Source organism: Rattus norvegicus, chromosome 19 (genome assembly GCF_021556685.1).
Source record: "Rattus norvegicus strain SHRSP/BbbUtx chromosome 19, alternate assembly SHRSP_T2T, whole genome shotgun sequence".
NCBI lineage: Eukaryota > Metazoa > Chordata > Mammalia > Rodentia > Muridae > Rattus > Rattus norvegicus.
The window spans coordinates 37,728,368-37,738,976 of record NC_141552.1 but is presented as its reverse complement, the minus strand read 5'-3'; the positions used below and the strand labels follow the sequence as shown (position 1 = coordinate 37,738,976).

Below are 10,609 nucleotides of genomic sequence, written 5' to 3'. Positions count from 1 at the left end.
AAGTAATATCAATTCACTTTGTGAAACACCAGATGTGTGTTTATCTTCAAAGTCATCTTCCTACAAGCTTTGCCATCTTGGAATGAACCGAATTCGCCAAAGACTGTGCGATTCAGACTGGGAAATGCAGGTTTTGTCTATGGAGAATAGTATGCTTTTTACCGTGGAGAACCACTTAAAAAAACTAAGCTTATCCTCAAGTAATAGGAACTCACTTTGTGAAACAGCAGCTGTGAGTTTATTTTCAAAGTCATCTTAGACAAGGTTTGCCAGCTTAGAACGAACAAAATTCTAGAAGCACTTAAAACTCAGCTTATTCGCCATGTAAATGCAATTCACTTTATGAAACACTATCGGTGTGTTTATCTTCAAATTCATCTTACTACAAGCTTTGCCAGGTTGGAACGAACAGAATTCGCCAAAGAATGTGCGATTCAGACTGGGAAATGCATGTATGATCTGTGTAGAAAAGTATCCTTTTTACCGTCTACAACAACTTAAAACTGAGCTTATTCGCCATGTAACACCAATTAACATTGTGAAACACTAGCGCTGTGTTTATCTTCAAAGTCATCTTCCTACAAGCTTTGCCAGCTTGGAACGAACAGAATTCGTCAAAGAATGTGCGATTCAGACTGGGAAACCCACATTTGATGTATATAGAAAAGCATGCTTTTTAACGTCTAGAACAACTTAAAACTACGCTTGTTCGCCGTGTAACTGCACTTCACCTTATGAAACACTAGTGGTGTGTTTATCTTCAAATTCATCTTCCTACAAGCTTTGCCAGCTTGGAAAGAACAGAATTCGCCAAAGAATATGCGATTCAGACTGGGAAATGCACGTAAGATCTGTGTAGAAAAGTATGCTTTTTACTGTCTAGAACAACTTAAAACTAAGCTTATTCGCCATGTAAGAGCAATTCACATAGTGAAACCTTAGCGCTGTGTTTATCTTCAAAGTCATCTTCCTACAAGCTTTGCCGGCATGGAACCAACAGAATTCGCCAAAGAATGTGCGATTCAAACTGCGATACGCAGGTTTTGTCTATGGAGAATAGTATGCTTTTTACCGTGGAGAACCACTTAAAAAAACTAAGCTTATCCTCAAGTAATAGGAACTCACTTTGTGAAACAGCAGCTGTGAGTTTATTTTCAAAGTCATCTTAGACAAGGTTTGCCAGCTTAGAACGAACAAAATTCTAGAAGCACTTAAAACTCAGCTTATTCGCCATGTAAATGCAATTCACTTTATGAAACACTATCGGTGTGTTTATCTTCAAATTCATCTTACTACAAGCTTTGCCAGGTTGGAACGAACAGAATTCGCCAAAGAATGTGCGATTCAGACTGGGAAATGCATGTATGATCTGTGTAGAAAAGTATCCTTTTTACCGTCTACAACAACTTAAAACTGAGCTTATTCGCCATGTAACACCAATTAACATTGTGAAACACTAGCGCTGTGTTTATCTTCAAAGTCATCTTCCTACAAGCTTTGCCAGCTTGGAACGAACAGAATTCGTCAAAGAATGTGCGATTCAGACTGGGAAACCCACATTTGATGTATATAGAAAAGCATGCTTTTTAACGTCTAGAACAACTTAAAACTACGCTTGTTCGCCGTGTAACTGCACTTCACCTTATGAAACACTAGTGGTGTGTTTATCTTCAAATTCATCTTCCTACAAGCTTTGCCAGCTTGGAAAGAACAGAATTCGCCAAAGAATATGCGATTCAGACTGGGAAATGCACGTAAGATCTGTGTAGAAAAGTATGCTTTTTACTGTCTAGAACAACTTAAAACTAAGCTTATTCGCCATGTAAGAGCAATTCACATAGTGAAACCTTAGCGCTGTGTTTATCTTCAAAGTCATCTTCCTACAAGCTTTGCCGGCATGGAACCAACAGAATTCGCCAAAGAATGTGCGATTCAAACTGCGATACGCAGGTTTTGTCTATGGAGAAACGTATGCTCTTTACCGTGGAGAACCACTTAAAAAAACTAAGATTATTCGTCAAGTAACATCAATTCACTTTGTGAAACACCAGCTGTGTGTTTATCTCAAAGTCATCTTCCTACAAGCTTCGCCATCTTGGAACGAACCGAATTCGCCAAAGACTGTGCGATTCAGACTGGGAAACGCAGGTTTTGTCTATGGAGAATAGTATGCTTTTTACAGTGGAGAACCACTTTAATAAACTAAGCTTATCCTCAAGTAATAGGAATTCACTTTGTGAAACAGCAGCTGTAAGTTTATTTTCTAAGTCATCTTCCGACAAGGTTTGCCAGCTTAGAACGAACAAAATTCTAGAAGCACTTAAAACTCAGCTTATTCGCCATGTAAATGCAATTCACTTTATGAAACACTAGCGGTGTGTTTATCTTCAAATTCATCTTCCTACAAGCTTTGCCAGGTTGGAACGAACCGAATTCGCCAATGAATGTGCGATTCAGACGTGGAAATGCATGTATGATCTGTGTAGAAAAGTATGTTTTTTACCGTCTACAACAACTTAAAACTGAGCTTATTCGCCATGTAACAGCAGTTCACATTGTGAAACACTAGCGCTGTCTTTATCTTCAGAGTCATCTTCCTACAAGCTTTGCCAGCTTGGAACGAACAGAATTCTCCAAAGAATGTGCGAATGAGACTGGGAAACGCACGTTCCATCTATATACAAATGTAAGCTTTTTACCGTCTAGAACAACTTAAAACTAAGCCAGGTAACTGCAATTCACTTTATGAAGCACTCTCGGTGTGTTTATCTTCAAATTCATCTTACTACAAGCTTTGCTAGGTTAGAACGAACAGAATTCGCCAAAGAATGTGCGATTCAGACTGGGAAATGCAGGTATGATCTGTGTAGAAAAGTATGCTTTTTACCGTCTACAACAACTTAAAACAAAGCTTATTCGCCATGTAACACCAATTAACATTGTGAAACACTTGCGCTGTGTTTATCTTCAAAGTCATCTTCCTACAAGCTTTGCCAGCTTGGAACGAACAGAATTCGCCAAAGAATGTGCGATTCAGACTGGGAAACCCACATTTGATCTATATAGTGAAAGACCCCCTCCCAGAAAGGGAATTGTACAAGCCCAAGGCCCTCAACTATAGAAGTAAAAAGTAAGTTTTTAGATATGTGGGACAAGCTGACCCATCATTTAGACGAAACAGACCAGAAAAGAAAACAAAATGCAGAAACCAGACTAAATTATGGGCACTGCTCCATGGGCCACCTGGCAGGAAAAAGAAAAAGTCCCTGACCCCCCGGAAGCCCTGACCACCATGTACTTTTTGCTAACTCATTGTTATGATTATAGCCAAAATAGGTAACATACACGTATGCCTCATTTACTCCACCAATCACATCCCTGTAACCATGTATCTGCTTCTGTAAGCCTGCTTCCTCTCCCCAAAATACTATAAAAAGCCCACCCTGGCTCTGCTAGGTGCGCCAGTCTTCCGAATTGACTGGGATGCCCACAGATACCTGTGTATCCTGATCAATAAAAATCCTCTTGCTGATTGCAGCCTGTGGACTCGGACTGGTCATTGGGCTTGAGGATCTCCCTCCTGAGGGAAGATTCTCTCTGAGAGTCTTACATATGGGGGCTCGTCCGGGATCGGAGATCCTCTGCCTAGAGACCACCGACCACCCACCGGGAGGTAAGCTGGCCAGTGTTTGTCTTGTCCTGTCTTGTCTTGCTTTGTGACTTGTTCTGTAAATGCTTAGTTACTTGGCTCGGGTCTAGACCGTTTGTATTTGGGCAGGCCAGAGAAGGAGCTGACGAGCTCGGATTTCTCCCCCACAGCCCTGGAAGACGTTCCAAGGGTGTTTGGAGCCCGGTTTTTTGGGGCTCAGCCTGTATCGGAAGGATACGTGGTTTTGGGTTGGAGGAGAGAGGAGAGAGCCGGATCCGCTGAAGGATCCAGACCCTTGTCGCCTCTGTCTGAATTTTTGGTTTCAGTTTGACACCGAAGCCGCGCGGTGCGTCTGTCTGTCTGACTGTTGAAATTGTTTGTCTTCTTTGTGTCCTAATTTTCTTTGAACATCTGTGGAAATTGGTTATAGGATGCTTTGTCTTGGTTTTGTTTGTCTGGTTTGTTTTCTGTGGTATTGTCGAGTGTCTTTTTGGCTTTTGTTTCGTTTTTGGACTTTGGACAGATGACTGTGTTTAAAATCTTGGACTGACGACTGTGTTTGAAATCATGAAACTGTTTGCTTTGTTTGTCAAGGAGTTTTACTTGGTCCTCTTGGTGCTTAACTTGGAAATAATTTGCTTGAGAAAAATTGTTTTCTGCTAGGGAGTTTTATCTTTCTCTCTTAGCCTCCTCCCCAAGGAGAGATGCCCCTCCCTTTGCTCCCCTTGTCCATTCTAGCTGCTGTTAACAGTTGTGTATGAAGAACTCCAGGTTAGTGAGTGACCCTGTCTAAAGCAGGTATTAACAAGAGCCTGAAAGCTTTACCTTAGATCCTGAAGAAAAATTCTCCCTGTTGCTTAAACATGCACAGCTTCTAAGGAAGGGACAGCACAGAGTAGGAAAATATAGGGGCTGAGGGTGACAAGCATGCAGGCCTGCTAGCAAGCTGCAGGCTGCGCGTGGGCAGTGGCGCAGCTCAGGCCAAGTCAGCGTAAGAGGAGTTTCAAGGTGATGAGGCCGGCTGGGGTTGACGCTTTGACAACAAAAAGATAATATAAAGTTAGTGGTTGTTTTATGAGACTTTTGGCCCTGAGAAAAAAAATAATAATTCCAGTTGCTGCCTTCAGTGACCAGACCTTCAACACTTGCTCACAGAAGGAGAGTGTTCATTAAGAGAAGTTCTTTAAGGGAGCCTGCCTTATCTGCTGGCCCTATTCCAAGAGAGGAGTTGATCTCCAACATTAAATAACCTTCCCTGTTAGTCATCATTGACATGGAGAGTGCCTTTGATCCTATCCCCACAGCAGCCAGTTCCTGCCCCTGTGGTCAAAATGCCCCAGGTTGGGGGACAGAGAAGCCCCTGAGATAGTTTCGGAGGGAATCTACAACAAACTGTGAAGAACTTTGTTTTGCCAGTCAAAATTTAGAATTCAGGCTTTGGCTGTGGCCAAGGTCAGGATTAATGTTTTCTTTTCCATGGGCCTTTAGCCCACTGAGACAGTTTGGTAAAGGGCTGCTACTGAGCTCCTGAAAGTCCCAGGAGAACTGGTTACAATTCTTTTGTCAGCCACTTGGTATCTAGCACCCAGGTCCTAACCATCTCTCCATCCTTTTGTTATTAGTTCTTAAGTCCAGAGAGATGGTCGGTAACAGATCAGCTCCCTCTGCTTGCCGTTCTGTTTCACAGACACAAAGCTTGTGCTTATTTTTACAACAGCCTTTTTGTCCCAAAAAGTCCTCCTGGTTTAGCTGTGTGACTAAATGCTATTTGTCCTCTTCAGTGGACCTCTATTCTCAAGATTCTCTTGTTTTCTCACCATCCCATTTGAGATGCTTGTTAGTAACTGTTACAGGTCTTCTTTACCACTGAGGAAAGACGGAATCCTACTGGAGGCCAGAAAGAATGTTCCAGACATGGATGGAAGACCCTCACTCCTGACTGTTGACTTGAATACCCCTGAAGGTAGGGAGTGCTCCAGGTCTGCCACCAGGCTCCAAAGGTGGGTCTCCGAGGGGCTGGAAAATGCCCCACCAATCTGGCTAAGATAAGGAAAAGATATAAAGAGAGAAAGTTACAGAAATTTAAAGGGTTAAGCTTAGTTGCTGAGAGTTAGTGTAAGTTGCAGAGAAAGTAAAGTTGAAGTGTAGTTACATAAGTGGACAGCATCTAATAGCTGTAGAGGAAGATGCAGAAGATATGAGAGAGAGACTGAGGAAGAGAAAGAGGAAAGAAGGTAAAAAGAGCAGGAAGCTAAGGAAGAAAAGAGACAAAAGGAAAAAGAAGCTAGAGAGCTAAAGAGAGATAAAAGACAGGAGAGGAATATATACTGGCCACAGTAGTTAGGGAACCTAGGAAGACAGTACCTGGCAACAGAAGAGAATTCCTAGCTAAAGATCAGTGTGCCTATCGCAAGGAAAAAGGACACTGGGTCAGGGACTGCCCCAGGAAGAACAAGAGGGGCCTCTCCAGCAGCCCGGAAGGCAAGTCTCTTGGTCCTAGAGTGCTGGCTATCCGCAAAGATAGAAGGGAAGCCTGCCCAGTTGTTTTGTGAATACGGGGGCCCAACACTCTGTGCTCCTACGCCCAAATGGGCTAGTGTCCAGCAAAAGACCTTGAGTACAGGGGACTACCGACAACAAATGATACTCATGGACTACCCGAAGAACAGTGGACCTTGGCGTGGGCCGGGTATCCCACTTGTTCCTTGTGATTCCAGACTGCCCCTACGAGTCTAAACCCTGCAACCCTGCTCCCGGACCTGACCTAGACACCCCCCTTCATGACTGTCAGCAGGTGCTCACTAAAGCACAGGAGTGGCATAAAGATCGGACTGATCAGCCAACAGAGGGGGTAGATGCCATCTGGTTCATAGATGGGAGCAGCTTCTTACAGAAGGAAAAAGATGGGCTGGGGCAGCAGTGGTAGATGGAAACAGAGTCATATGGGCTCAGGCCCTACCAGAAGGCACCACTACTCAGAGAGTAGAGCTCGCTCCCCTCACCAAAGCCCTTGGGCTGAGAAAGAGACTTAACATCTATGTGGACAGCACGTATGCCTTTGCTACAGCCCATCAGCAGAGGAGCCTGCTGACATCTGAGGGCAAGAAAAAAAAGAGATTCTGGCTATGTTAAGGGCCCTCCATGACCCAGCCAGGCCGAGGAAGAGACTCTGGTACACCTCAACGAGAAAGAAGATCCTGCTACAAAAATAGGCAGAGGCCATGATAAAACAAATGCATCAATAGACTCACTTAGGGGTAAGCAAACTCATCCAGACATTTTCAAAAACTAAATATTATGTCACAGGTCTCAAGTATCTCGTGGAACAGATAGTGCACTGATGTATACCATGCCAAAAGGTAACTGTTTTCAGGAAAGTTGACTGTGGTAGGAGGCTCCGTGGGGAACGGCCTAGATACTACTGAGAAGTGGACTTCACAGAGATAAAACCAGGAAAATATGGTTATAAATGTCTCCTAGTGTTTACAGATATCTTTTCAGGAATAGGTAGAAGCTTTCCCCACCAAGCAAGAGACGGCCTCAATAGTCATCAAGAAGATACTGGAAGAAATCTTCCCCCGATTTAGAATGCCCAAGGTAATCTGGTCAGACAACAGCCCTACTTTCATTGCCAAGGTAAGCCAGGGTGTGGCCAAGTATTTAGAGGTCAATTGAAAATTACGTTATATTTACAGACCTCAAAGTTCAGGACAGGTAGAATAAATAAGTAAGACTCTAAAAGAGACCCTGACCAAATTAACCATGGAGACTGGCACAGACTGGGTGACACTCCTTCCCTCTTGCTCTCTTCAGAGCAAGAAATACCCCTTCCAGATTCAGCCTTACCCCCTTTGAGATCTTATATGGGGCCTCAGCTCCCCTGACTATATTAGATGATGTTACTGAACCAACATGTCATAGTAATAATGATTTATATGCCAGGCTAAAAGACCTACAGGTGATACAGAAAGAAATCTGCTCACAGCTGACAGCAGCCTATGCCCCGGAGACCCCTGAGACATCCCATCAGTTCCAGGTTAGAGACTGCAGCTACATACAACGACACGGAGCCCAGACACTCGAGCCTCGCTGGAAAGGACCGTACCTGGTGCTGCTGACCACCCTGACAGCCGTCAATTCTCAGCCCTCACCAGCAGTGTACTAGTTGTTGGGGCTGAGAGCTGGGACCTAGAGGGACACTCAGATCTTCAAAAAGCTCCCTAGACTTAAGTGACTGGGAGGTTGCTATAATGCTTACTTGAGGAGTGTGTTTTAGAAACAAGAATTTCATGTTTGCCTGTTTGCCCTGGGTTCCCTCGGAATAGGTGTAAGGATAGGCTTGATTTTTATTACAAATGATGTAACATTACATATGTTAGTACTCCTAACACTTCTTGGGACTGTGCCTCAGGGATCACAACCTATATAAGTTTAGAAGTTCTAAAAGACCTTGGTGTATAGGTTCAGATAGTGTCCAGATTAGAATCCTGATGCTAAAGACTTAATAAGACACAAAAGAGAGTTGAGAATTATTTAAGGCTATCTAGGTGCTACAAGGGCAGCACAAGGACATCTGCTGTTGCCCTACAATGCAAGGCTTATAGAGAATTCAGAACTGCCATTGACTCAGATATAAAAAGAGTAAAAAAGACTTTTTAGCTGACCTCCAAGAACACCTAACCTCCCTCTCAGAGGTAGTCCTTCAAAATAGGAAAAGATTAGACCTGATATTCCTTAAAGAAAGAGTCTGTGTGCTACACTAAAAGAAGAATGTTGTTTCTATGCAGATCAAACAGGAATAATAAGAGATACAGACTTTCAGTCATTCAAACTTTTGTGCTGAGACAACAGTATCAGATGGTGAAACAACAAAAAACAGAGGTACCTTAACCAAGTTGAGTGGAAGATTCCACTCAAGGACAAAAAGAAAATGGGGGAATGAAAGACCCCCTCCCAGAAAGGGAATTGTACAAGCCCAAGGCCCTCAACTATAGAAGTAAAAAGTAAGTTTTTAGATATGTGGGACAAGCTGACCCATCATTTAGACGAAACAGACCAGAAAAGAAAACAAAATGCAGAAACCAGACTAAATTGTGGGCACTGCTCCATGGGCCACCTGGCAGGAAAAAGAAAAAGTCCCTGACCCCCCGGAAGCCCTGACCACCATGTACTTTTTGCTAACTCATTGTTATGATTATAGCCAAAATAAGTAACATACACGTATGCCTCATTTACTCCACCAATCACATCCCTGTAACCATGCATCTGCTTCTGTAAGCCTGCTTCTGCTCCCCAAAATACTATAAAAAGCCCACCCTGGCTCTGCTAGGTGCGCCAGTCTTCCGAATTGACTGGGACGCCCACAGATACCTGTGTATCCTGATCAATAAAAATCCTCTTGCTGATTGCAGCCTGTGGACTCGGACTGGTCATTGGGCTTGAGGATCTCCCTCCTGAGGGAAGATTCTCTCTGAGAGTCTTACAATAGAAAAGTATGCTTTTTAACGTCTAGAACCACTTAAAACTGAGTTTATTCGCCGTGTAACTGCAATTCACCTTATGAAACACTAGCGGTGAGTTTATCTTCAAATTCATCTTCCTACAAGCTTTGCCAGCTTGGAAAGAACAGAATTCGCCAAAGAATGTGCGATTCAGACTGGGAAATGCACGTAAGATCTGTGTAGAAAAGTATGCCTTTTACCGCTTAGAACAACTTAAAACTAAGCTTATTCGCCATGTAAGAGCAATTCACATAGTGAAACACTAGCGGTGTGTTTATCTTCAAAGTCATCTTCCTACAAGCTTTGCCGGCATGGAACGAACAGAATTCGCCAAAGAATGTGCGATTCAGACTGGGAAATGCACGTATGATCTGTGTAGAAAAGTATGCTTTTTACCGTCTACAACAACTTAAAACTGAGCTTATTCGCCATGTAACTGCAGTTCACATTGTGAAACACTAGCGCTGTCTTTATCTTCAGAGTCATCAACCTACAAGCTTTGCCGGCTTGGAACGAACAGAATTCGCCAAAGAATGTGCGATTGAGACTGGGAAACGCATGTTCCATCTATATACAAATGTAAGCTTTTTACCGTCTAGAACAACTTAAAACTAAGCCAGGTAACTGCAATTCACTTTATGAAGCATTCTCGGTGTGTTTATCTTCAAATTCATCTTACTACAAGCTTTGCTAGGTTAGAACGAACAGAATTCGCCAAAGAATGTGCGATTCAGACTGGGAAATGCAGGTATGATCTGTGTAGAAAAGTATGCTTTTTACCGTCTACAACAACTTAAAACTAAGCTTATTCGCCATGAAACAACAATTAACATTGTGAAACACTAGCGCTGTGTTTATCTTCAAAGTCATCTTCCTACAATCTTTGCCAGCTTGGAACGAACAGAATTCGCCAAGAATGTGCGATTCAGACTGGGAAACCCACATTTGATCTATATAGAAAAGTATGCTTTTTAACGTCTAGAACCACTTAAAACTGAGCTTATTCGCCGTGTAACTGCAATTCACCTTATGAAACACTAGCGGTGAGTTTATCTTCAAATTCATCTTCCTACAAGCTTTGCCAGCTTGGAAAAAACAGAATTCGCCAAAGAATGTGCGATTCAGACTGGGAAATGCACGTATGATCTGTGTAAAAAAGTATGCTTTTAACCGTCTAGAACAACTTAAAACTAAGCATATTCGCCATGTAACAGCAGTTCACATTGTGAAACACTAGAGCTGTGTTTATCTTCAGAGTCATCTTCCTACAAGCTTTGCCAGCTTGGAATGAACAGAATTCGCCAAAGAATGTGCGATTCAGACTGGGAAACGCAGGTTTTGTCTATGGAGAATAGTATGCTTTTTACTGTGGAGAACCACTTAAAAAAACTGAGCTTATCCTCAAGTAATAGGAATTCACTTTGTGAAACAGCAGCTGTGAGTTTATTTTCAAAGTCAT

General features: G+C 42.8%; 1 long non-coding RNA gene across 1 annotated transcript; it reads left to right on the top strand.

The window, feature by feature from the left end:
* The first annotated feature begins 3,973 nt into the window (after positions 1 to 3,973).
* Positions 3,974 to 9,059, top strand: LOC147999385 (uncharacterized). Its single transcript, XR_015643591.1, has 2 exons — positions 3,974 to 5,612; positions 7,151 to 9,059. It is a non-coding gene; the product is annotated as an uncharacterized LOC147999385 (long non-coding RNA).
* The last annotated feature ends 1,550 nt before the right edge of the window (positions 9,060 to 10,609 follow it).